The sequence below is a fragment of the Kryptolebias marmoratus genome, linkage group LG8 (genome assembly GCF_001649575.2).
Source record: "Kryptolebias marmoratus isolate JLee-2015 linkage group LG8, ASM164957v2, whole genome shotgun sequence".
NCBI classification, from domain to species: domain Eukaryota; kingdom Metazoa; phylum Chordata; class Actinopteri; order Cyprinodontiformes; family Rivulidae; genus Kryptolebias; species Kryptolebias marmoratus.
The window spans coordinates 28937838-28943916 of NC_051437.1; positions in this window are offsets into that span (position 1 = coordinate 28937838).

Sequence of the window (6079 nt, forward strand, 5' to 3'; positions counted from 1 at the left end):
AGCCAGCAGGTGTGGGGAGGCTGGTTGTTCCCACTGCTGGGATCAGACACCACAGCCTCACTCAGGAACAACATGTGAAACTTTCTTATCACCGCGCCTTCGCCGATAAGTTTAATCAGAAACCGCTGATGCTAATCTGAAGTTAAACACGACAGCAGCTGATAAAAGCTGTGTGAGCAGCCGGCGTCTTACCTGCAGCAGACGGCAGCCCGAGGGACGGTGGTTGATCGACTCCGTGTGGCTGGATTACTGACGAAAGGTCAAATAAAAGGTTTATAACCATCACAACATGGCCACGAGTCGGCCATATTGGATCATAAATCTCTGAATCCCGACTGGAACCGTCCCAGTTCAAGAAGCTGAAGCTGAAGTGTTCAAGCTAACAGAAACAAAACGCTACAAACAGAGAAATATGAAGCAAAAGGCTAGCTAAAAGCAACAAAATGTTAGCAAAAGACTAGCTAAAAGTAGCAAACTCTTAGCAAAAAGCAGCAAAAGGCTAGCTAAAAGCAGCAAAATGTTAGCAAAAATCTGTAAAAGGCTAGCTAAAAGAGGCCAAATGTTAGCAAAAAGCTGTAAAAGGCTAGCTAAAAGTAGCAAATTTTTAGCAAAATCTGTAAAAGGCTAGCTAAAAGCAACAAAATGTTAGCAAAAGACTAGCTAAAAGTAGCAAAATCTTAGCAAAAAGCAGCAAAAGGCTAGCTAAAAGCAGCAAAATGTTAGCAAAAAGCAGCAAAAGGCTAGCTAAAAGCAGCAAAATGTTAGCAAAAATCTGTAAAAGGCTAGCTAAAAGAGGCCAAATGTTAGCAAAAAGCTGTAAAAGGCTAGCTAAAAGTAGCAAATTTTTAGCAAAATCTGTAAAAGGCTAGCTAAAAGGAACAAAATGTTAGCAAAAGACTAGCTAAAAGTAGCAAAATCTTAGCAAAAAGCAGCAAAAGGCTAGCTAAAAGCAGCAAAATGTTAGCAAAAATCTGTAAAAGGCTAGCTAAAAGTACAGAAATGTTAGTAAAAAGCAGCAAAAAGCTAGCTGAAAGCAGAAAAATGTTACCAGACGTTGTAAAAGGCTAGCTGAAAGCAGCAAAATGTTAGCAAAAAGCAGCGAAAGGATAGCTAAATGTAGCAAAAGGTTAGCTAGAAGCTAAGAGTAGCATAAGGCTGCTACACGCGAAAAGCAGCAAAATGTTAGCACAAATCAGTAAAATGCTAGCTAAACATAGTAAAAGGAAAACTAGAAGCTGAACAATTGCTAACAGTAACAAAAGGATAAATAAAAGATAAAAGCAGCAAAAGTTTAGCTGAAAATGAAAGATTTCAAGGAGAACAAAGAGGTCTTCATGCACGTCTATGAGGATCATATTTTAAAACAGTTAAATATTTTAAAAACTAAAAAAAGTGCCATCAGCTGAAGGAGCTGAAGGTTTTCTGCAGGAGATCGATCGGTGTGAATGATGACTCAGCAGAAAGTTCAGTTTCTTCCTAAATTCAGCTCATTTTATAAAATAAAAAAGTTAAAGTTGTTGTGAACAGCCGAGCTGCAAACAACAAACATCAACAGGATGCTTTTATCTTTTTATTTCCAGGTGGAATTATTTTATATCTGAACAGTTTTGACTGGAGTTTAAGTTTAAGAGTCAGAATGAAGCTGTCAGTGTTTGTTGTTGTCATGATTTATAAACTTTATTTTGAACGGACTCTTACTCTGACGGTTCTGGCCCTGATTCTTTCTGCTGTATTGTTTTCTGGCCGCCCAGCTGTGTTGCTGTGTTGGTGTTTTGTTGTGCATCTCGTGTTTGCAGCTGCCGTTCTGCAGATGTGACCCTGCTGATACGGCGGCAGGAAGGGGGGAGCACCGGGTTCAGCCTTGACGGAGACAGATACGGGACTGGTGGACCGGCAGAGACAGGTGGACCTGCTGACGCTCTGAGCAACAAGAAGCCCTGAGAACATGAAAGACGTTTAACCCTCTGATATCGGGTCAAACGTCCCTCAGCAGGTGTCTCCATGAAGCTTCCTGCAGGACTGATGTTTGACTCTTCTTGGCAGAATTACTGACGTTTATTTAAACTTTTATTCAGAGTCGGGGTTTTAGGGGGGGTGTATTTATGAGCCAATCAGAGCAGGAGAAAATCACATCAGATTATCCGTCCAATCAGGAGCCAGCTTGGACGTCTGGGATCGTTGTCCTGTTGGACCCAAACTGTGTCCAGGTTCCATCCGTCCAGCTGCTGGTTTGAAGCTGAGGAGTTCGGAGGTGGTCCTCCTCACTTAGTCCCACATCATGATGCTGCCACCACCGTGCCTGACAGCTGGTTCAGTGTTCTCAGGTCTGAAAGCCTCCAAACGTCCTTCTTGTCTTTGTGTCCAAACAGCTCGGTCTTTGTCTTGTCTGACCGTCAAACGTTCCTCCAGGAGACATTTGTCTCGTCCATGAGGACAGCTGCAGGTTTCAGTCCAGCTTAAAGGTTCTGGAGCGTCTTTCTCTGTCCTCTCAGTCCACAGTGATGTAAAACTGTCTCCACTGTGGACAGTGACTCTGTGGACAGGGACACTGTTGGACAGGGACTCTATGGACAGGGACTGTGTGGACAGGGACTCTGTTGGACAGGGACACTGTTGGACAGGGACTATGTTGGATAGGGACTATGTTGGACAGGGACTCTGTGGACAGGGACACTGTTGGACAGGAACACTGTTGGACAAGGACTCTGTTGGACAGGGACTCTGTGGACAGGGACTGTTGGACAGGGACTCTGTTGGACAGGGACTCTGTGGACAGGGACTGTTGAACAGGGACACTGTTGGACAGGGACTCTGTTGGACAGGGACTCTGTTGGACAGGGACTCTGTGGACAGGGACTCTGTGGACAGGGACACGGTGGACAGGGACTCTGTGGACAGGGACTTTGGTGGACAGGGACTCTGTGGACAGGGACTATGGACAGGGACTCTATGGACAGGGACTCTGTTGGACAGGGACTTTGGTGGACAGGGACTTTGGTGGACAGGGACTTTGGTGGACAGGGACTCTGTGGACAGGGACTTTGGTGGACAGGGACTCTGTGGACAGGGACTCTATGGACAGGGACTTTGGTGGACAGGGACTCTGTTGGACAGGGACTTTGGTGGACAGGGACTCTATGGACAGGGACTCTGTTGGACAGGGACTCTGTGGACAGGGACTCTATGGACAGGGACTTTGGTGGACAGGGACTCTGTTGGACAGCTGCAGTCAACCGTGATCACTAACAGGAAGTCAACAGGCCTCGCCAAGTTAAAAGACCTCCTAGAACGTTTCACAGCACTTATTAACAGATTTAACCGAATGTTTGTTGAAATTAAAGTTTTATAATCGAAAAGCTGTTTGAATAAATTAATTTAAAACTATTTGTCGCAAAATTAATGACAAAAAATATTAATAAAGAAAGAAACTAAATCCAACAACAAACAGTTTTTGTTCTGAGTTATCAGCCTTTTCCTGATTAATAACTTAATTGTTTTTTATGATTATGATCCAGATGTTGAAGCAAAAAATGATGCTTTATGATGATTTAACAGATTTTGTTATGAGAGTCGAGTTATTTGACCAATAAAGGTTAAATAAAGTGAAGGAAATGTTCATAAAAAGAAGCGAGAAACAGACGAGGATTTCTGCAAAATCATGAAGAAGCTGAAAGAAAAGATCCAGAAGTTCCTGGATCTGCGGCTCTGCTTCAGTTTGACAAAGATGTTTCAGTCGAAGAGGAAAAGCAACAATGATCCCAGTGTTTGTTTTGTTTTTTATCTCCGGAGCTGCAGGTGACTCCTCACAGCTGCAGGGGTCAAAGGTCACCTGGAGGTTTCTGCAAACCGGTGACGCAGCTCAGAAAAGCTACTGTGTTTTCTCCGTTTGAAGGAGGAAAATAACGAGTGAGTCGGAGCAAACATGGCCGTGAGAGCCCAGTGTCGCTCGAGGAAGAGGAGGGAGTGAACGAGGAAGAGCAGGGAGTGAAAGGATTATCTGGCATGACGCAGACGGACACCAGCAGAAAACTCTCCCCTCCGCAGCTTATCGCTCCGAGCCGAGAGCTGCCAACTCTGAGCTGCGTCCTCAGAGCCCAAAACACCAGAAACAAACAAAAAAAAAAAAACAGATTCCTGAGCAACAATCGTCCCGTTTGTCCTCAGCCAGAGACACCTGAGTTTACAGGTCCAGGGTTCAACCAGACGTGTCAAAGTCAAGGCCCGTGGGCCAGATCCGGCCCCTGGCTCCCGAGATAACATTTAAATTTGATTAAATCCGACTGAGACTGTTGCTTCTCGATTTGCTATTTAGTGAAAACTTCTTGTGACAAATACTCTGAAGCCAAGAAAAGAAGTTTGATTTTGACGTGAAAAGGACAGAAAACGTCCAGCGTCAGAAAAACAGCGAGTCGGCTTTAATGTTCGCATCTTTCTGTATTTTCTTCTTGTCTCGAAGTTAAATGTTTGTTTGGATTTTAGGCTTTTTAGAAATAAAAGCTAATGATTTGTCTTTTTATTTTTTCTTTGTTCATTAAACTTTGTCTGGTTTAAATTCTGTATAATACGTAACTGGGAACAAGTGTTTGATATTTCTATACGAATGATTTGACTTAAACCAGAGTTAATTTACATATTTTTTTCAATAAATATCGATCGAGACAAAATCTCCTTGTGTTGCAGTTTGTGTCACCGCTGGGCTGCGGGCAACGATGTTTCTCTCATTTCCTGCTCTGCTTCGAGCTGCTTTCTCCCATCAGCAGAGGCCTGGCACTTCTCTGAGGAATGCATATCGCCCGCCGCCTCACAGGACGAGAGGCGCCGGAGTTTCGGCCGTTTGGGTCATGAGATCTGTCAGGGGGACCACACCGGGAGAACCTGGCTGACCTGCGGCCACCTCTGTGTTCACCGAGGTTGCTCAGCTGTGGCGGCCATCTTGAATCAGTTTGACTCCAGACAGATGGACAGGCAGAGACATTATCGCCCGTCCTATGTCTTCGACGGCGGGTGACATCAAACAATCCCACAATGACATCAACAGTGAAGGTTTTCAGTTACATCGATCAGGATCTGAGCCCGAAGTTTAAAACCTGTCCTCACTGTGGGGACATGAGGACATGAGGACATGAAGACACGAGGACATGAGGACGTGATGACATGAAGACATGAGGACATTGAGACACAAGGACATGAAGACATGATAACATGAGGACATGAAGACACGAGGACACGAGAACACGAAGACATGAGGACATGAAGACATGAGGACGTGATGACATGAGAACATGAAGACATGAGGACATTAAGACATGAGGACGTGATGACATGAGGACATTGAGACACAAGGACATGAAGACATGATAACATGAGGACATGAAGACACGAGGACACGAGAACACGAAGACATGAGGACATGAGGACGTGATGACATGAGAACATGAAGACATGAGGACATTAAGACATGAGGACATGAGGACGTGATGACATGAGGACATTGAGACACAAGGACATGAAGACATGATAACATGAGGACATGAAGACACGAGGACACGAGAACACGAAGACATGAGAACATGAAGACATGAGGACATTAAGACATGAGGACATGAAGACATGAGGACATTAAGACATGAGGACATGAGGACGTGATGACATGAGGACATTGAGACACAAGGACATGAAGACATGATAACATGAGGACATGAAGACACGAGGACACGAGAACACGAAGACATGAAGACATGAGGACATGTCCACCAGGCGTCAGCTCAGGTTGCCATGGAGACAAATGCAGTTAGACTTGACTGTTAAAACAACAACAAAAAACATTAAAACCAGAAAAACTTTGTTTTTTGTGTTAATTCTGATCTTATTTTCTGACCCTCTGGGGTCGAGGGTGAAACTGGACGTTTTTTGGACTATTTTAAATTTGCTTTATATTTCACCCTAAAAGTGGTTTAACCTGCCATGTTTGGGGTCATTTTTTCAGCACAACCTCCCAAGTGTGAATTTCAAGTAATATTTTACTTTTGACCTACTGTATTAACACAACAGACCTACAATCACACAAAAAACATAAAAT